This window comes from Schistocerca americana, unplaced genomic scaffold (genome assembly GCF_021461395.2).
Source record: "Schistocerca americana isolate TAMUIC-IGC-003095 unplaced genomic scaffold, iqSchAmer2.1 HiC_scaffold_42, whole genome shotgun sequence".
Lineage (NCBI taxonomy): Eukaryota > Metazoa > Arthropoda > Insecta > Orthoptera > Acrididae > Schistocerca > Schistocerca americana.
This window is the reverse complement of record NW_025726148.1, coordinates 216862-240442: the sequence shown is the minus strand read 5'-3', so window position 1 is coordinate 240442 and position 23581 is coordinate 216862.

Genomic DNA, 23581 nt, shown 5'->3' with positions numbered 1-23581 from the left:
ATACTATGGGTTCTACGACTTCTCTTTCTAAATCGAGTAACGTTTCCATGGAAACAACAGGATTTTCTTTTGGTATACTGGTGTACGACTATTTCCTTTCCGATGCACTATTCCTTCTATCCTGCATCCCCCGCTCCCTCACATTGACGAATTAACACATAAATTGCGTCGCTATGATATACTATGTGTTCTGTGACTTCTCCTTCTAAATCGAGTAACGTTCCTATAGAAACGACAGTATTTTCTTCTGGGATACGGCTATCTCCTATCCGAAGCACTAGTCCTTCTTTACTGCATCCCTGGCTCCCTCACATTCACGAATTAACACAAAATTGCGACTCCATGGAATACTATGTGTTCTATGACTTCTCCCTCTAAATCGAGTAACGTTTCTAAGGAAACGACAGGACTTTGTTATGGGATACGAGTATCTCCTTTCCGATGCACTATTCCCTCTTAACTGTATCCCTTGCTCCCTCACATTGACAAATTAACTCAGAAATTGCGTCGCTCCGAAATACCATTGGTTCAATGACATCTCCTTCAACATCGAGTAACGTTTCAATGGAAACAAAAGGATTTTCTTTTGGGATACGAGTATCTCCACTCCGCTGCACTATTCCTTCTTTACTGCATCCCTCGCTCCCTCAGATTGACGAGTTAGCACAGATTTTGCGTCGCTATGAATTACTATGGGTTCTATGACTTCTCCTTCTATATCGAGAAACATTTCTATGGAAACGACAGGTTTTTCATTCGGGATACGAGTATCTCCTTTCCGAAGCGCTATTCCTTCTTTATTGCATCCCTCGCTCCCGCACATTGACGAATTAACAAATAAAATGCGACGCTATGAAATACTATGTGTTCTATGACTTCTCCTTCTAAATCAAGTAACGTTTCTATGGAAACGACAGGATTTTCTTTTGGGATACGTCTATCTCTTTTCCGATGCACTAGTCCTTCTTTACTGAATCCCTGGCTCCCTCACATTCGCGAATTAACACAGAAATCGCGACTCCATGGAATACTATGTGCTCTATGACTTCTCCTTCTAAATCGAGTAACGTTTCTAAGGAAACGACAGGATTTTCTTATGGGATACGAGTATGTCCTTTCCGATGTACTATTCCTTCTTTACTGCATCCCTCGCTCCCTCACATTGACGAATTAACACTTATATTGCGTCGCTATGAAATACTATGTGTTCTATAACTACTCCTTCTAAATCGGGTAACGTTTCTATTGAAACGACAGGTTTTTTTTTGGGATACGAGTATCTCCTTTCCGATGCATTATTTCTTCTTTACTGCATCCCTCGCTCCCTCACATTGACGAATTAACAATGAAATTGCGTCTCTATGAAGTACTATGGATTCTACGACTTCTCCTTCTAAATCGATTTACGTTTGTATGGAAACAAGAGGATTTTCTTTTGGGATACGTCTATCTCCTTTACGATGCACTATTCCCGCTTTATTGCATCCCTCGCACTCTCACATTGACAAATTAACCCAGAGATTGCGTCAAAATGAAATACTATGGGTTCTATAACTTCTTTTTCTAAATCGAGTTACGTTTCTATTGATACGACAGGATTTTCTTTTGGGATACGAGTATCTACTTTCCGATGCACTATTTCTTCTTTACTGCATCCCTCGCTCCCTCATATTGACGAATTAACAGAGAAATTGCGTCGCTGTGGTATACTATGGGTTCTATGACTTCTCTTTCTAAATCGAGTAACGTATCTATGGAAACGACAGGAATTTCTTTTGGTATACGAGTATCTCCTTTCCGATGCACCATTCCTTCTTTACTGCATCCCTCGCTCCCTCACATTCACGAACTGACACCGAAATTTCGTCGCTATGAAAATCTATGGGTTCCATGACTTCTCCTTATAAATCGAGTAACGTTTCTATTGAAACGAAAGGATTTTCTTTTGGTATACGATTATCTCCTTTCCGATGCACTATTCCTTCTTTACTGCATACCTCGATGCCTCACATTGACAAATTAACACAGAAATGGCGTCGCTATGAAATCCTGTGTGTTCTATGACATCTCCTTCTAAATCGAGTAACGTTCCTATTCTAACGTCAGGATTTTCTTTTGGGATGTGAGTATCTCCTTTCCGATGCACTATTCCATCTTTACTGCATCCCTCGCTCCATTACATTGACAAATTAACACAGAAATAGCGTCGTTATGAAATACTATGAGATCTATGACTTCTCCTTCCAAATCGAGTAACATTTCCACGGAAACGACTGGTTTTTCTTTTGGAATACGACTATCTCCTTTTTGATGCACTATTCCTTCTGTACTGCATCCCTCGCTCCCTCACATTGACGAATTAACACAGAAATAGCGTCGCCTTGAAATACTATGGGTTCTATGACTTTTCCTTCTAAATCGAGTAACGTTTCAATGGAAACGACAGGATTTTCTTTTGGTATAGGATTATCTACTTTCCGATGCACTATTCCTTCTTTACTGCATCCCTCGCTCCCTTACATTGACGAATTACCACAGATCTTGCGTCGCTATGAAATACAATGGGTTCTATGACTTCTCCTTCTAAATCGAGTAACGTTTCCATGGAAACGACAGGATTATCTTTTGGGATACGACTATCTCCTTTCCGATGCGGTATTCCTTCTGTACTGCATCCCTCGCTCCCTCACATTGACGAATTAACACAGAAATAGCGTCGCTATGAAATACTATGGGTTCTATGACTTCTCCATCTAAATCGAGTAACGTTTCTATGGAAACGACCGGGTTTTCTTTTGGGATACGAGTATCTCCTTTCCGATGCCCTATTCCTTCTTTAATGCATCCATGGCTACCTCACACTGACGAATTAACACAGAAATTGCGTCGCTATTTAATACTATGTGTTCCATGACTTCCCCTTCTAAATCGAGTAACTTGTCAATGGAAACGACAGGATTTTCTTATGGGATACGTGTATCTCCTTTCCGATGCACTATTCCTTCTTTACTGCATCTCTCGCTCTCTCACATTGACGAATTGACACAGAAAATGCGTCGCTATGAAATACTATGGGTTCTATGACTTCTCCTTCTAAATCGAGTAACATTTCTATTGAAACGACAGGATTTTCTTTTGGGATACGATTATCTCCTTTCCGATGCATTATTGCCTCTTTACTGCATCCCTCGATCCCTCACATTGACAGATTATCACAGAAATGGCGTCGCTATGAAATCCTGCGTGTTCTATGACATCTCCTTCTTAATCGAGTAACGTTCCTATTAAAACGTCCGGATTTTCTTTTGGGATATGAGTAACTCATTTCCGATGCACTATTCCATCTTTACTGCATCCCTCGCTCCATTACATTGACAAATTAACACAGAAATTGCGTCGCTATGAAATACTATGGGTTCTATGCCTTCTCCTTCTAAATCGAGTAACGTTTCTATTGAAACGACAGGATTTTCTTTTGGGATACGGGTTTCTCCTTTCCGATGCACTATTCCTTCTTTACTGCTACCCTGGCTCTCTCACATGGACGAATTAACACAGAAATTGCGTCGCTATGGAATAGTATGGGTTCTATGACTTCTCCTTCTAAATCGAGTAACGTTTCAATCCATGCGACAGGATTTTCCTTTGGTATAGGAATATCTACTTTCCGATGCACTCTTCCTTCTTTACTGCATCTCTCGCTAACTTACATTGACGAATTACCACAGAACTTGCGTCGCTACGGAATACAATGTGTTCTATGACTTCTCCTTCTAAATCGAGTAACATTTCCATGGAAACGACAGGATTTTCTTTCGGGATACGTGTATCTCCTTTCCGCTGCGGTATTCCTTCTGTACTGCTTCCCTCGCTCCCTCACATTGACGACTTAACACAGAAATTGCGTCGCCTTGAAATACTATGCGTTCTATGACATCTCTTTCAAAATCGAGTAAAGTTTCTATTAAAACGACAGGATTTTCTTTTGGTATGCGAGTATCTCCTTTCCGATGCTCTATTACTTCTTTAATGCATCCCTAGCTCCCTCACATTGTCGAATTAACACAGAAATTGCGTCGCCTTGAAATACTACGCGTTCTATGACATCTCTTTCTAAATCGAGTAACGTTTCTATTAAAGCGACAGGATTTTCTTTTGGTATACGAGTATCTCCTTTCCGATGCACTATTCCTTCTTTACTGCATCCCTCGCTCCCTCACATTGACGAATTATCGCAGAAATTTCGTCGCTATCAAGTACTATGGGTTCTATGACTTCTCCTTCTAAATCGAGTAACGTTTCTATGGAGGCGACAGGATTTTCTTTTTGGATACGACTATCTCCTTTCCGATGCACAATTCCTTCTTTACAGCATCCCTGGCTCCCTCACATTGACGTATCAACACAGAAACTGGGACGCTATTGAATACTATGTGTTCTATGACTTTTCCTTCTGAATCGAGTATCGTTTCTATGGAAACGACAAGATTTTCTTTTTGGGATACGAGTATCTCCTTTCCGATGCACTATTCCTTCTTTACTGCATCCCTTGCTCCCTCACATTGACGAATTAACACAGAAATTGCGTCGCTTGAAATACTATGCGTTCTATGACATCTCTTTCTAAATCGAGTAACGTTTCTATTAAAACGACAGGATTTTCTTTTGGTATACGAGTATCTCCTTTCCGGTGCACTATTCCGTCTTTACTGCATCCCTCGCTCCCTCACATTGACGAATGATCGCAGAAATTTCGTCGCTATGACATACTATGGGTTCCATGACCGCTCCTTCTAAATCGAGTAACGCTTCTATAGAATCGACAGGTTTTTTTTTTGGGGATACGACTATCTCCTTTCCGATGCACTACTCCTTCTTTACTGCATCCCTCGCTCCCTCACATTGACGAATTAACACAGAAATTGCGTCGCTATGAAATACTATGGATTCTATGCCTTCTCCTCCTAAATCGAGTAACGTTTCTATTGAAACGACAGGATTTTCTTTCGTGATACGAGTTTCTCTTTTCCGGTGCACTAGTCCTACTTTACTGCATCCCTGGCTCTCTCACATGGACGAATTGTCACAGCAATTGCGTCGCTATGGAATACTATGGGTACATTGACTTCTCCTTCTAAATCGAGTAACGTTTCTTTGGAAACGACTGGATTTTCCTTTGGGATACGATTATCTCCTTTCCGATGCACAATTCCTTCTTTACAGCATCCCTGGCTCCCTCACATTGACGTATCAACACAGAAACTGGGACGCTATTGAATACTATGTGTTCTATGACTTTTCCTTCTGAATCGAGTATCGTTTCTATGGAAACGACAAGATTTTCTTTTTGGGATACGAGTATCTCCTTTCCGATGCACTATTCCTTCTTTACTGCATCCCTCGCTCCCTCACATTGACGAATTAACACAGAAATTGCGTCGCTTGAAATACTATGCGTTCTATGACATCTCTTTCTAAATCGAGTAGCGTTTCTATTAAAACGACAGGATTTTTTTTTGGTATACGAGTATCTCCTTTCCGGTGCACTATTCCGTCTTTACTGCATCCCTCGCGCCCTCACATTGACGAATTAACACAGAATTTGCGTCGCTATGGAATACTATGGGTTCTATGACATCTCCTTCTAAATCGAATAACGTTTGAATGGAATCGACAGGATTTTCTTTTGGTATACGAGTATCTCCTTTCCGATGCACTATTCGTTCTGTACTGCATCCCTCGCTCCCTCACATTGAGGAATGAACACAGAAATTGCATCGCCTTGAAATACTAAGCGTTCTATGACATCTCTTACTAAATCGAGTAACGTTGCTATTGAAACGACAGGATTTTCTTTTGGGATACGAGTATCTCATTACCGATGCACTATTCCTTCTTTACTACATCCCTGGCTCAGTCACATTGACGAATTAAAACTGAAATTACGTCCCTATGAAATACTATGATTTCTATGACTTCTCTTTCTAAATCGAGTAACGTTTCTATGGAAACGACAGAATTTTCTTTTGGGATACGACTATCTCCTTTCCAATGCACTACTCCTTCAGTACTGCATCCCTCGCTCCCTCACATTCGCGAATTAACACAGAAATCGCGTCGCTATGAAATACTAAGGGTTCTATGACTTCTCCTTCTAAAACGAGTAACGTTTCAATTGAAACGACAGGACTTTCTTTTGGGATACGGGTATCTCCATTCCGATGCACTATTCCCTTTTTACTGCATCCCTAGCTCGATCACCTTGACGAGATAACACAGAAATTACTTCGCTATCAAATACTATGGGTTCCATGACTTCTCCTTTTAAATCGAGTAACGTTTCTATAGAAACGACAGTAGTTTCTTTTATGATACGAGGATCTCCTTTCCGATGCACCATTCCTTCCTGACTGCATCTCTCGCTCCCTCATATTGACGAATTAACACAGAAAATGCGTCGCTATGAAGTACTATGTAATCTATAAGTTCTCCAGCTAAAGCGAAAAACGTTTCTATTGAAACGACAGGATTTTATTTTGGGATACGAGTATCTCCCTCCTGATGCACTATTCCTTCTTTACTGCATCCGTCGCTCCCTCACATTGACGAATTAACAATGAAATTGCGTCGCTATGAAATACTATGGGTTCTATGACATTTCCTAAATCGAGTAACGTTTCTATGGAGGCGCTAGGATTTTCTTTTGAGATACGACCATCTCCCTTCCGATGCACTATTCCTTTTTTACTGCATCCCATCGTTCCCTCACATTGAGGAATAAGCACAGATATTGCGTCGCTATGAAATACCATGGGTTCTATGACTTATCCTTCTTAATCAAGTAACGTTTCAATGGAAACGACATTATTTTCTTTTGGGATACGAGTATCTCCTTTCTGATGAACTATTCCTTCTTTACTGCATCCCTCGCTCCCTCACAGTGACGAATTAACACATAAATGGCATCGCAATGAAGTACTATGGGTTCTATGACTTCTGGTTCTAAATCGAGTAACGTTTCTATGGAAACAACATGGACTTCTTTTGGGATACGAGTATCTCCTTTCCGATGCGCTATTCCTTCTTTACTGCATCCCTCGCTCCCTCACATTGACGAATAAGCACAGACATTGCGTCGCCTTGAATTACTATGGGTTCTATAACTTCTCCTTCTAAATCGAGTAACGTTTCTATGGAAACGACAGGATGTTCTTTTGAAACACGAGTATCTCCTTTCCGATGCACTATTCCTTCTTTACTGCATCCCTCGCTCCCTCACATTGACTATTTATCACAGAAATTGCGTCGCTATGGAATACTATGGGTTCAATGACTTCTCTTTCTAAATCGAGTTACATTTCCACGGAAACGAAAGGATTTTCGTTTGGGGTACGAGTATATCCTTTCCGATGCACAATTCCTTCTTTCTGCATCCCTCGCTCCCTCACAATGACGAATTAACACAGAAATAGCGTCGCCATGAAATACTATGTGTTCTATAACTTTTCCTAAAAATTCGAAAAACGTTACCACGGAAACGACAGGATTTTCTTTTGGGAAACGAGTATCTCCTTTCCGATGCACTTCTCCTTCCTTACTGCATCCCTCGCTCCATAACATTTACGAATTAACACAGAAATGGCGTCGCTATGGAGTACTATGTGACCTATGACTTCTCCATCTTAATCGAGTACCGTTTCTATGGAAACGACAGGATTTTCTTTTGGGATACGAGTATATACTTTCCGATGCATTATTCCTTCTTTACTGCATCCCTGGCTCCCTCACATTGACGAATTATCACAGAAATTCGGTCGCTATGCTATACTATGTGTTCAACGACTTCTCCTTCTAAATCGAGTAACGTTTCTATGGAAACGAGAGGATTTTCTTTGGGTATACGAGTATCTCCTTTACGATGCACTATTTTTTCTTTACTGCATCCCTCGCTCCCTCACATTGACGAATTAACACAGAAATTGCGCCGCTATAAAAACCTGTGGGTTCTATGACTTCTCCTTCTAAATCGAGTAACGTTTCAATGGAAACGACATTATTTTCATTTGGGATACGAGTATCTCCTTCCCGATGCACTACTCCTTCTTTACTGCATCCCTCGCTCCCTCACATTGACGAATTAACACAGAAATGGCATCGCTACGAAATACTATTGGTTCTATTGATTCTCCTTCTAAATCGAGTAACGTTTCTGTGGAAACGACAGGATTTTCTTTTGGGATACGAGCATCTCCTTTCCGATGCACTACTCCTTCTCTACTGCATCCCTCGCTCCCTCACATTGACGGATCAACAATGAAATTGTGGCGCTATGAAATACTATGGATTCTATGTCTTATCCTTCTAAATAGAGTAACGTTTCTATGGAATCGTCAGGATTTTCTTTTGGTATACGAGTATCTCAATTCCGATGCACTATTCCTTCTTTACTGCATTCCTCGCTCCCTCGCATTGACGAATTAACCCAGAAATTGCGTCGCTATGAAATACTATGTGTTGTATGGCTTCTCCTTCTAATTCGAGTAACGTTTCTATGGAATCGACGGTATTTCCTTTTGGGATACGTGTACCTCCTTTCCGATGCACTATTCCTTCTTTACTGCATCCCTCGCTCCACCACATTGACGAATTAACACAGAAATGGCGTCGCCATGATATACTAAGGGTTCTATGACTTCTCCATCTTAATCGAGTAACTTTTCTATGGTAACATCAGGATTTTCTTTTGCGATACGAGTATCTCCTTTCCGATGTACAATTCCTTCTTTACTGCATCCCTCGCTCCCTCAAAATGACAAATTAACACAGAAATTGCGTCGCTATGAAATACTATCGGTTCTATGACATCCCCTTATAAATCGATTAACGTTTCTATGGAAACAACAGGATTTTCTTTTGGGATACGAGTATCTCCTTTCCGATGCACTATTCCTTCTTTACTGCATCCCTCCTTCCCTCACATTGACGAATTAACACAGAAATGGCGTCGCTATGTAATTCTATGGGTTCTATGACTTCTCCTTCTAAATCGAGTAACGTTTCTATGGAAAAGACAGAATTGTCTTTTGGGATACGAGCATCTCCTTTCCGCTGCACTATTCCTTCTGTACTGCATCCCTCGCTCCCTCACATTGGCGAATTAACACAGAAATTGCGTCGCTATGGAATTCTATGGGTTCAATGACTTCTCCTTCTAAATCGAGTAACGTTTCTATGGAAACGGCAGGATTTGCTTTTGGGATGCGAGTATCTCCTTCTTGATGCACTATTCCTTTTTTACTGCATCGCTCGCTCCCTCACATTGAAGAATTAACATAGAAAATTCGTCGCTATGAATTACTATGGGTTCTATGACTTCTCCTTCTAAATCGTGTAACTTTTCTATGGAAACGACAGGATTTCCTTTTGGTATACGAGTATCTCCTTTCCAAAGCACTATTCCGTCCTTACTGCATCCCTCGCTCCCTCACATTGACGAATTAACACAGAAATTGCGTCGCTATGAAATACTATAGATACTATAACTTCTCCTTCTATATCGAGTAACGTTTCTATGGAAAAGAGAGGATTTTCTTTTGGGATACGAGTACCTCCTTTCCGATGCACTATTCCGTTTTTACTGCATACCTCGCTCCCTCACATTGACGATTTATCACAGATATTTCGTCGCTATGGAATTCAATGGATTCAATGACTTCTCCGTCTAAATCGTGTAACGTTTCTATAGAAAAGAGAGGATTTTCTTTTAAGATACAACTATCACCTTTCCGATGCACTATTCCTTCTTTACTGCATCCCTCGCTAGCTCACATTGACGAATAAGCACAGACATTGCGTCGCTATGAATTACTATGGGTTCTATAACTTCTCCTTCTAAATCGAGTAACGTTTCTATGGAAACGACAGGATGTTCTTTTGTAATACGAGTATTTCCTTCCCGATGCACTATTCCTTCTTTACTGCATCCCTCGCTCCATCACATTGACGAATAAGCACAGAAATTGCGTCGCTACGAAATACTATTGGTTCTATAACTGCTCCTTCTAAATCGAGTAACGTTTCTATGGAAACGACAGGATTTCCTTTTGGGATACGAATATCTCCCTTCCGATGCAATATTCCGTCTTTACTGCATCCCTCGCTCCCTCAAATTGACAAATTAACACAGAAATTGCGTCGCTATGAAATACTATTGGTTCTATGACATCCCCTTCCAAGTCGAGGAACACTTCTATGGAAAAAACAGGATTTTCTTTTTGGATACGAGTATCTCCTTTCCAATGCACAATTCCTTCTTTACTGTGTACCTCGCTCGCTCACATTGACGAATTAACACAGAAATTTCGTCGCTATGAAATACTATGGGTTCTATGACTTCTCCTTCTAAATCGTGTAACGTTTCTATGGAAACGACAGGACTTTCTTTTGATATTCGAGTATCTCCTTTCCAATGCACTATTCCTTCTTTACTGCATCCCTCGCTCCCTCGCATTGACGAATTAACACAGAAATTGCGTGGCTATGAAAAACTATGGGTTCCAATACTTCTCCTTCTAAATCGAGTAACATTTCTACGGAAACGAAGGAATTTTCTTTTGGGATACGTGTATCTCCTTTTCGACGCCCTACTCCTTCTTTACTGCATCCCTCGCTGCCTCACATTGACGAATTAACACAGAAATTGCGTCGCTAGGAAATTCTATGGCTTCTATGTCTTCTCCTTCTAAATCGAGTAACGTTTCGATTGAAACGACAGGATTTTCTTTTGGGATACGACTATCTTATTTCCGATGCACTATTCCTTCTTTACTGCATCTCTCGCTCCCTCACATTGACGAATTAACACAGAAATTGCGTCGCTATGAAATACTATGGGTTCTGTGACTTATCCTACTAAATTGAGTAACTTTTCTATGGAAACGACAGGATTTTCTTTTGGGATACGAGTATTTCCTTCCCGATGCACTATTCCTTCTTTACTGCATCCCTCGCTCCATCACATTGACGAATAAGCACAGAAATTGCGTCGCTACGAAATACTATTGGTTCTATAACTGCTCCTTGTAAATCGAGTAACGTTTCTATGGAATCGAGAGGATTTCCTTTTGGGATACGAATATCTCCCTTCCGATGCAATATTCCGTCTTTACTGCATCCCTCGCTCCCTCAAATTGACAAATTAACACAGAAATTGCGTCGCTATGAAATACTATTGGTTCTATGACATCCCCTTCCAAGTCGAGGAACACTTCTATGGAAAAAACAGGATTTTCTTTTTGGATACGAGTATCTCCTTTCCAGTGCACAATTCCTTCTTTACTGTGTTCCTCGCTCGCTCACATTGACGAATTAACACAGAAATTTCGTCGCTATGAAATACTATGGGTTCTATGACTTCTCCTTCTAAATCGTGTAACGTTTCTATGGAAACGACAGGACTTTCTTTTGGTATTCGAGTATCTCCTTTCCAATGCACTATTCCTGCTATACTGATTCCCTCGCTCCCTCACATTGACGAAATAACACAGAAATTGCATCGCTATGAAATACTATGGGTACTATGACTTCTCCTTCTAAATCGAGTCAAGTTTCTATGGAAAAGACAGGATTTTCTTTTGGGATACGAATTTCTCCTTTCCCATGCACTATTATTTCTTTACTGCATCCCTGGCCCCCTCACATTGACGAATTAACACAGAAATTGTGACGCTATGGAATACTATGTGTTCTATGACATAACGTTTATATGGAAACGACAGGATTTTCTTTTGGTATACGAGTATCTCCTTTCCGATGCACTATTCCTTCTTTACTGCAACCCTCGCTCCCTCACATTGACGAATTAACACAGAGCTTGCGTCGCTATGATATATTGTATGCTCTATGACTTCTCCTTCTATATCGAGTAACGTTTCTATGGAAACGAGAGGACTTTCTTTTGGTATACGAGTATCTCCATTCCGATGCACTATTAGTTCTTTACTGCATCCCTTGCTTCCTCACACTGAAGGATAAGCTCAGAAATTGCGCCGCTGTGAAATACTAAGGTTTCTATAACTTCTCCTTTCAAATCGAGTAACGTTTCTATGGAAACGACAGGATTTTCTTTTGGGATACGAGTATCTCCTTCCGATGCACTATACCGTCTTTACTGCATCTCTCGCTCCCTCACATTGCCGAATTAACACAGAAATTGCGTCGCGATGAAATACTATGGGTTCTATGACTTCTCCTTCTAAATCGAGAAACGATTCTATGGAAACGACAGGATTTTCTTTTGGGATACGAGTATCTCCTTTCCGCTGCACTATTCCTTCTTTACTGCATCCCTCGCTCCCTCGCATTGACGAATTAACACAGAAATTGCGTGGCTATGAAAAACTATGGGTTCAAATACTTCTCCTTCTAAATCGAGTAACGTTTCTACGGAAACGAAGGAATTTTCTTTTGGGATACGAGTATCTCCTTTCTAATGAACTATTCCTTCTTTACTGCATCACTCACTCAATCACATTAACGAATTAACACAGAAATTGCGTCGCTATGAAATACTATGGGTTCCATGACTTCTCCTCCTAAATCGAGTAACGTTTCTATGGAAACGACAGGATTTTCTTTTGGTATACGAGTATCTCCTTTCTAATGAACTATTCCTTCTTTACTGCATCACTCACTCAATCACATTAACGAATTAACACAGAAATTGCGTCGCGATGAAATACTATGGGTTCTATGACTTCTCCTTCTAAATCGAGAAACGATTCTATGGAAACGACAGGATTTTCTTTTTGGATACGAGTTTCTAATTTCCGATGCACAATTCCGTCTTTACTGCATCCCTCGCTCCCTCACATTGACGAATTACCGCAGAAATTGCGTCGCTATGAAATACTATGGGTTCTATGACCTCTCCTTCTAAATCGAGTAACGTTTCTAGGGAAACGACAGGATTTTCTTTTGGGTTACGAGAATCTCCTTTCCGATGCACTATTAGTTTTTTACTGCATCCCTTGCTCCCTCACATTGACGAATAAGCACAGACATTGCGTCGCTGTGAAATACTGTGGTTTCTATAACTTATCCTTCTAAATCAAATAACGTTTCTATGGAATCGACAGAATTTTCTTTTGGGATACGAGTATCTCCTTTCCGATGCACTTTTCCTTCTTTAGTGCATCCCTCGCTCCCTCACATTGACAAATCAACGCAGAAACTGCGTCGCTATGAAATAGTATGGGTTCTATGATTCTCCTTCCAAATCGAGTAACGTTTCTATGGAAACGACAGGATTTTCTTTTGTGATACGAGTATCACCTTTCTGAAGCACTGTTCCGTCTTTTTTCTGCATCCCTCGCTCCCTCACATTGACTATTTAACACAGAAATTGCGTCGCTATGAAAAACTATTGATTCTAGAACACCTCCGTCTAAATCGAGTAACGTTTCAATGGAAACGACAGGATATCCTTTTGGGATACGAGTATCTCCTTTCCGATGCACTACAAATTCTTTAATGCACACCTCGCTCCCTCCCATTGAAGAATAAGCACAGAAATCGCGTCGCTGTGAAATACTATGGGATCTTTAACTTCTCCTTTCAAATCGAGATACGTATCTATGGAAACGACAGGATTTTCTTTTGGGATAGGAGTCTCTCCTTTCCGATGCACAATTCCGTCTTTACTGCGCCCCTCGCTCCCTCACATTGACGAATTAACACAGAAATTGCGTCGCTATGAAATACTATTTGTCCAATGACTTCTCTTTCTTAATCGAGTAACGTTTCGATTGAAACGACAGGATTTTCTTTTGGGATACGACTATCTTATTTCCGATGCACTATTCCTTCTTTACTGCATCTCTCGCTCCCTCACATTGACGAATTAACACAGAAATTGCGTCGCTATGAAATACTATGGGTTCTGTGACTTATCCTACTAAATTGAGTAACTTTTCTATGGAAACGACAGGATTTTCTTTTGGGATACGAGTATTTCCTTCCCGATGCACTATTCCTTCTTTACTGCATCCCTCGCTCCATCACATTGACGAATAAGCACAGAAATTGCGTCGCTACGAAATACTATTGGTTCTATAACTGCTCCTTGTAAATCGAGTAACGTTTCTATGGAAACGAGAGGATTTCCTTTTGGGATACGAATATCTCCCTTCCGATGCAATATTCCGTCTTTACTGCATCCCTCGCTCCCTCAAATTGACAAATTAACACAGAAATTGCGTCGCTATGAAATACTATTGGTTCTATGACATCCCCTTCCAAGTCGAGGAACACTTCTATGGAAAAAACAGGATTTTCTTTTTGGATACGAGTATCTCCTTTCCAGTGCACAATTCCTTCTTTACTGTGTTCCTCGCTCGCTCACATTGACGAATTAACACAGAAATTTCGTCGCTATGAAATACTATGGGTTCTATGACTTCTCCTTCTAAATCGAGTCAAGTTTCTATGGAAAAGACAGGATTTTCTTTTGGGATACGAATTTCTCCTTTCCCATGCACTATTATTTCTTTACTGCATCCCTGGCCCCCTCACATTGACGAATTAACACAGAAATTGTGACGCTATGGAATACTATGTGTTCTATGACTCCTCCTTCTAAATCGAGTAACGTTTATATGGAAACGACAGGATTTTCTTTTGGTATTCGAGTATCTCCTTTCCGATGCACTATTCCTTCTTTACTGCATCCCTCGCTCCCTCACATTGACGAATTAACACAGAGCTTGCGTCGCTATGATATACTGTATGCTCTATGACTTCTCCTTCTATATCGAGTAACGTTTCTATGGAAACGAGAGGATTTTCTTTTGGTATACGAGTATCTCCATTCCGATGCACTATTAGTTCTTTACTGCATCCCTCGCTTCCTCACACTGAAGGATAAGCTCAGAAATTGCGCCGCTGTGAAATACTAAGGTTTCTATAACTTCTCCTTTCAAATCGAGTAACGTTTCTATGGAAACGACAGGATTTTCTTTTGGGATACGAGTATCTCCTTCCGATGCACTATACCGTCTTTACTGCATCTCTCGCTCCCTCACATTGCCGAATTAACACAGAAATTGCGTCGCGATGAAATACTATGGGTTCTATGACTTCTCCTTCTAAATCGAGAAACGATTCTATGGAAACGACAGGATTTTCTTTTGGGATACGAGTATCTCCTTTCCGCTGCACTATTCCTTCTTTACTGCATCCCTCGCTCCCTCGCATTGACGAATTAACACAGAAATTGCGTGGCTATGAAAAACTATGGGTTCAAATACTTCTCCTTCTAAATCGAGTAACGTTTCTACGGAAACGAAGGAATTTTCTTTTGGGATACGAGTATCTCCTTTCTAATGAACTATTCCTTCTTTACTGCATCACTCACTCAATCACATTAACGTATTAACACAGAAATTGCGTCGCTATGAAATACTATGGGTTCCATGACTTCTCCTCCTAAATCGAGTAACGTTTCTATGGAAACGACAGGATTTTCTTTTGGTATACGAGTATCTCCTTTCTAATGAACTATTCCTTCTTTACTGCATCACTCACTCAATCACATTAACGAATTAACACAGAAATTGCGTCGCGATGAAATACTATGGGTTCTATGACTTCTCCTTCTAAATCGAGAAACGATTCTATGGAAACGACAGGATTTTCTATTGAGGTACGAGTATCTCCTTTCCGTTGCACAATTATTTCTTTACTGCATCCCTCGCTCCCTCACATTGACGAATTAACACAGAAATTGCGTCGCTATAAAATACTATGGCTTCCATGACTTCTCCTTTTACATCGAGTAACGTTTCTATGGAAACGACAGGATTATCTTTTGGGATACGAGTATCTCCTTTCCGATGCACTATTAGTTCTTTACTGCATCCCTCGCTTCCTCACATTGATGAATAAGCACAGAAATTGCGCGCTGTGAAATACTATGTGTTCTATAAATTGTCCTTTCAAATCGAGTAACGTTTCTATGGAAACGACAGGATTTTCTTTTGGGATACGTGTATCTCCTTTCCGATGCGCTATTCCTTCTTTCCTGCATCCCTCGCTCCCTCACATTGACGAATTAACGCGGAAATTGCGTCGCTGTGAAATACTATGGGTTCTATGACTACTCCTTCTAAATCGAGTAACGTTTCTATGGAAACGACAGGATTTTCTTTTTGGATACGAGTATCTCCTTTCCGATGGACTATTCCTTCTTTACTGCATCCCTCGCTCCCTCACATTGACGAATTAACACAGAAATTGCGTCGCTATGAAAAACTACTGGTTCTAGAACACCTCCGTCTTAATCGAGTAACATTTCAATGGAAACGACAGGATATCCTTTTGGGATACGAGTATCTCCTTTCCGATGCACTACTAATTCTTTAATGCACACCTCGCTCCCTCCCATTGAAGAATAAGCACAGAAATCGCGTCGCTGTGAAATACTATGGGTTCTTTAACTTCTCCTTTCAAATCGAGATACGTATCTATGGAAACGACAGGATTTTCTTTTGGGATTGGAGTCTCTCCTTTCCGATGCACAATTTCGTCTTAACTGCGCCCCTCGCTCCCTCACATTGACGAATTAACACTGAAATTGCGTCGCTATGAAATACTATGTGTTCAATGACTTCTCCTTCTTAATCGAGTAACGTTTCAATGGAAACGACAGGATTTTCATTTGAGGTACGAGTATCTCCTTTCCGTTGCACAATTCCTTCTTTACTGCATCCCTCGCTCCCTCACATTGACGAATTAACACAGAAATTGCGTCGCTATGAAATACTATGGGTTCCATGACTTCTCCTTTTACATCGAGTAACGTTTCTATGGAAACGACAGGATTATCTTTTGGGATACGAGTATCTCCTTTCCGATGCACTATTAGTTCTTTACTGCATCCCTCGCTTCCTCACATTGATGAATAAGCACAGAAATTTCGCGATGTGTAATACTATGTGTTCTATAAATTGTCCTTTCAAATCGAGTAACGTTTCTATGGAAACGACAGGATTTTCTTTTGGGATACGTGTATCTCCTTTCCGATGCACTATTCCTTCTTTACTGCATCCCTCGCTCCCTCACATTGACGAATTAACGCGGAAATTGCGTCGCTATGAAATACTATGGGTTCTATGACTTCTCCTTCTAAATCGAGTAACGTTTCTATGGAAACGACAGGATTTTCTTTTGGGATACGAGTATCTCCTTTCCGATGGACTATTCCTTCTTTACTGCTTCCCTCGCTCCCTCACATTGACGAATTAACATAGAAATTGTGTCGCTATGAAATACTATGGGTTCCATGACTTCTCCTTCTAAATCGAGTTACGTTTCTAGGGAAACGACAGGATTTTCTTTTGGGATACGAGTATCACCTTTCTGAAGCACTATTCCGTCTTATTTCTGCATCCCTCGCTCCCTCACATTGACGAATTAACACAGAAATTGCGTCGCTATGAAATATTATGGGTTCCATGACGCCTCCTTCTAAATCGAGTAACGCTTCTATAGAAACTACAGGATTTTCTTTTGGGATACGAGTATCTCCTTTCCGTTGCACAATTCCTTCTTTACTGCATCCCTCGCTCCCTCACATTGACGAATTAACACAGAAATTGCGACGCTATGAAATACTATGGGTTCCATGACTTCTCCTTTTACATCGAGTAACGTTACTATGGAAACGACAGGATTTTCTTTTAAGACACGAGTATCTCCTTTCCGATGGATTATTCCTTCTTTACTGCATCCCTCGCCCCCTCACATTCACGAGTTAACACAGAAATTGCGTCGCTATGAAATACTGTGGGTTCTACGACTTCTCCTTCTAAATCGAGTAACGTTTTTATTTAAACGATAGAATTTTTTTTGGGATACGAGTATCTCCTTTCCGATGCACTATTCCGTCTTTACTGCATCCCTCGGTCCCTCACATTGGTGAATTAACATAGAAATTGCGCCGCTATGATAAACCGTGGGAACTATGACTTCTCCTTCTAAATCGAGTAACGTTTCTATTGAAACGGCAGGATGTTCTTTTGGGATACGTGTATCTCTTTTCCGAAGCACTATTGGTTCTTTAATGCACCCCTCCCCCCCTCCCATTGAAGAATAAGCACAGAAATCGCGTCGCTGTGAAATACTATGGGTTCTTTAACTTCTCCTTTCAAATCGAGAGACGTTTCTATGGAAACGACAGGATTTTCTTTTGGGATAGGAGTCTGTCCTTTCCGATGCACTATTCCGTCTTTACTGCGCCCCACGCTCCCTCACATTGACGAAATATCACAGAAATTGCGTCGCTATGAAATACTATGGGTTCCATGACTTCTCCTTCTAAATCGAGTAGCGTTTCTATGGAAACGACAGAATTTTCTTTTGGGATACGAGTGTCTCCTTTCCGATGCACTATTAGTTCTTTAATGCACACCTCGCTCCCTCCCATTGAAGAATAAGCACAGAAATTGCGTCGCTAAAAAATACTATGGGTTCCATGACTTCTCCTTCTAAATCAGGTAGCGTTTCTATGGAAACGACAGGATTTTCCTTTGGGATATGAGTCTCCCCTTTCCGATGCACTATTCCGTCTTTACTGCGCCCCTCGCTCCCTCACATTGACGACTTAACACAGAAATTGCGTCGCTATGAAATACTATGTGTTCAATGACTTCTCCTTCTTAATCGAGTAACGTTTCAATGGAAACGAGAGGATTTTCTTTTGGGATACGAGTATCCCCTTTCCGCTGCACTATTCCTTCTTTACTGCATCCCTCGCTCCCTCACATTGACGAATTGACACAGAAATTGCGTCGCGATGAAATACTATTGGTTCTAAGACTTCTCCGACTATATCGAGTAACGTTTCTATTGAAACGACAGGATTTTCTTTTGGGATACGAGTATCTCCTTTCCGATGCACTATTCCTCCTTTACTGCATCCCTCCCTCCCTCACATTCACTAATTAACACAGAAATTGCGTGGCTATGAAATACTATGGGTTCTATGACTTCTCCTTCTAAACCGAGTAACGTTTCTATTGAAACGACAGGATTTTCTTTTGGGATAGGAGTCTCTCCTTTCCGATGCACTATTCCGTCATTACTGCATCCCTCGCTCCCTCACATTGACGAATTAACACAGAAACTGCGTCGCTACGAAATACTATGGGTTCCATGAATTCTCCTTCTAAATCGTGTAATATTTCTATGGAAACGAGAGGATTATCTTTTGGGATACGACTGTCTCCTTTCCGATGCACTATGCCTTCTGTACTGCATCCCTCGCTCCCTCACATTGACGAATAAACACAGAAATTGCGTCGCTATGAAATAGTATGGGTTCTATTACTTCTCCTTCTAAATCGAGTAACGTTTCTATGGAAACGACAGGATTTTCCTTTGGGATATGAGTATCTCATTTCCGATGCACGTCTGCTTGTTTACTGCATCTCTCGCTCCCTCACTTTGACGAATTAACGCAGAAATTGCGTCGCTATGAAATACTATGGGTTCTATGACTTCTCCTTCTAAATCGAGTAACGTTTCTATTGAAACGAAAGGATTATCTTTTGGGATACGAGTATCTCCTTTCCGATGCACTATTAGTTCTTTCCTGCATCCCTCGCTTCCTCACATTGATGAATAAGCACAGAAATTGCGCTCTGTGAAATACTATGTGTTCTAATAATTCTCCTTTCAAATCGAGTAACGTTTCTATGGAAACGACAGGATTTTCTTTTCTGATACGTGTATCTCCTTTCCGATGCACTATTCCTCCTTTACTGCATCCCTCCCTCCCTCACATTCACTTATTAACACAGAAATTGCGTGGCTATGAAATACTATGGGTTCTATGACTTCTCCTTCTAAACCGAGTAACGTTTCTATTGAAACGACAGGATTTTCTTTTGGGATACGAGTATCTCCTTTCCGAAGCACTATTCCGTCTTTGATGCATCTCTCGCTCCCTCACATTGACGAATTAGCACAGCAATTGCGTCGCGATGAAATACCGTTGGTTTTATGACTTCTCCTTCCATATCGAGTAACGTTTCTATGGAAACGACAGGATTTTCTTTTGGGATAGGAGTCTCTCCTTCCGATGCAATATTCCGTCTTTACTGCATCCCTGGCTCCCTCACATTGACGAAGTAACAAAGAAATTGCGTCGCTACGAAATACTGTGGGTTCCATGAATTCTCCTTCTAAATCGAGTAAAATTTCTATGGAAACGAGAGGATTGTCTTTTGGGATACGACTATCGCCTTTCCGATGCACTATTCCTTCTGTACTGCATTCCTCGCTTCCTCACATTGGCGAATTAACAAGGAAATTGCGTCGCTATGAAATACTATGTTGTTCTATGACTTCTCCTTGTAAATCGAGCAACGTTTCTATTAAAACCACAGGATTTTCTTTTGGGAAACGAGTACTTCCTTTCCGTTGCACTATTCCTTCTTTACTGCATCACTCGCTCAATCACAGTAACGAATTAACACAGAAATTGCGTCGCTATGAAATACTATGTGTTCCATGACTTCTCCTTCTACATCGAGTAACGTTTCTATGGAAACGACAGGATTTTCTTTTGGGATATGAGTATCTCATTTCCGATGCACGACTCCTTCTTTACTGCATCTCTCGCTCCCTCACATTGACGAATTGACGCCGAAATTACGGCGCTATGAAATACTATAGGTTCTATGACTTCTCCTTCTAAATCGAGTAACGTTTCTATTGAAACGAAAGGATTTTGTTTTGGTATACGAGTATCTCCTTTCCGATGCACTATTCCTTCTTTACTGCCTCCCTGGCTCCCTCACATTGACGAATTATCACAGAAATTGCATCGCTATGGAATACTATGTGTTCAATGACTTCTCCTTCTAAATCGAGTAACGTTTCTATGGAAACGACGGGATTTTCTTTTGGGATACGACTATCGCCTTTCCGATGCACTATTCCTTCTGTACTGCATCCCTCGCTTCCTCACATTGGCGAATTAACACAGAAATTGCGTCGCTATGAAGTACTATGTGTTTTATGACTTCTCCTTCTAAATGGAGTAACGTTTCAATTGAAACGACAGGATTTTCTTTTGGGATACGAGTATCTCCTTTCCGATGCACTGTTGCGTCCTTACTGCATCCCTCGCTCCCTCACATTGACGAAATAATAGAGAAATTGCGTCGCTATGAAATACTATGGGTTCCATGACATCTACTTCTAAATCGAGTAACGTTTCCATGGAAACGACAGGATTTTCTTTTGGGATACGAGTATCTCCTTTCTGATGCACTATTAGTTCTTTACTGCATCATTCGCTCCCTCACATTGACGAAATAATACAGAAATTGCGTCGCTATGAAATACTATGGGTTCCATGACTTCTCCTTCTAAATCGAGTAACGTTTCTATGGAAACGACAGGATTTTCTTTTGGGATACGAGTATCTCCTTTCCGATGCACTATTAGTTCTTCACTGCATCCCTCGCTCCCTCCCATTGAAGAATAAACAAAGAAATCGCGTCGCTGTGAAATACTATGGGTTCTTTAACTTCTCCTTTCAATTCGAGAAACGTTTCTATGGATGCGACAGGATTTCCTTTTGGGATAGGAGTCTCTCCTTTCCGATGCACTATGCCTTCTGTACTGCATCCCTCGCTCCTTCACATTGGCGAATAAACACAGAAATTGCGTCGCCATGAAATTGTATGGGTTCTATTACTTCTCCTTCTAAATCGAGTAACGTTTCTATGGAAACGACAGGATTTTCCTTTGGGATATGTGTACCTCATTTCCGATGCACGTCTGCTTGTTTACTGCATCTCTCGCTCCCTCACTTTGACGAATTAACGCAGAAATTGCGTCGCTATGAAATACTATGGGTTCTATGACTTCTCCTTCTAAATCGAGTTACGTTTCTATTGAAACGAAAGGATTATCTTTTGGGATACGAGTATCTCCTTTCCGATGCACTATTAGTTCTTTACTGCATCCCTCACTTCCTCACATTGATGAATAAGCACAGATATTGCGCGCTGTGAAATACTATGTGTTCTATAAATTCTCCTTTCAAATCGAGTAACGTTTCTATGGAAACGACATTATTTTCTTTTGATATACAAGTATCTCCTTTCCGATGCACTATTCCTTCTTTACTGCATCTCTCGCTCCTTCACATTGACAAATTAACACAGAAATGGCGTCGCTATGACATCGTGTGTGTTCTATGACATCTCCTTCAATAACGAGTAACGTTCCTATTCAAACGTCAGGATTTTCTTTAGGGATATGAGTATCTCCTTTCCGATGCACTATTCCATCTTTACTGCATCCCTCGCTATCTCACATTGACGAATTAACAATGAAATTGCGTCGCTATGAAATACTATGGGTCCTATGACTTTTCCTTCTAAACCGAGTTACTTTTCTATTCAAACGACAGAATTTTCTTTTGGGATACGATTATCTCCTTTCCAATGCACTATTCCTTCTTTACTGCATCCCTCGCTATCTCACATTACGAATTAACAATGAAATTGCGTCGCTATGAAATACTATGGGTCCTATGACTTATCCTTCTAAACCGAGTTACGTTTCTATTCAAACGACAGAATTTTCTTTTGGGATACGAGTATATCCTTTCCGATGCACCATTCCTTCTTTACTGCATCCCTCGCTCCCTCACATTGACGAATTAACACAGAAATGGCATCGCTATGAAATACTATGGGTTCTATGACCTCTCCTTCTCAATCGAGAAACGTTTCTACGGAAACGAATGGATTTTCTTTTAGGATACGAGTATCCACTTTCCGATGCACTATTCCTTCTTTACTGCATTCCTCGTTCCCTCACATTGAGGAATGAGCAAAGAAATTGTGTCGCTATGAAATACTATTGGTTCTATGGATTTTCCTTCTAAATCGAATAACGTTTCTATGGAAACAACAGGATTTTCCTTTGCGATAGCAGTATATCCTTTCCGATGCACCATTCCTTCTTTACTGCATCCCTCGCCCCTTACCCTGACGAATTAACACAGAAATTACGTCGCTATGAATTACTATGGGTTCTATGACTACCCCTTCTAAATCGAGTAACGTGTCTATGGAGACGACAGGATTTCCTTTTGGAATACGAGTATCTCCTTTCCGATGCACTATTCATTCTTTACTGCATCCCTCGCTCCCTCAAATTGACAAATTAACACAGAAATTGCGTCGCTATGAAATAGTATTGGTTCTATGACAATCCCTTCTGAATCGAGTAACGTATCTATGGAAACAACAGGAATTTCTATTGCGATACGACTAACTCCTTTCCGAAGCACTATTCCTTCTGTACTGCATCCCTCGCTGCCTCACATTGACGAATTAACACAGAAATTTCGTCGCTATGAAATACTAGGGTTCTATGACTTCTCCTTCTAAACCGAGTTACGTTTCTATTCAAACGACAGAATGTTCTCTTGGGGTACGAGTATTTCCTTTCCGAAGCACTTTTCGTTCTGTACTGCATCCCTCGCTCCCTCACATTGACG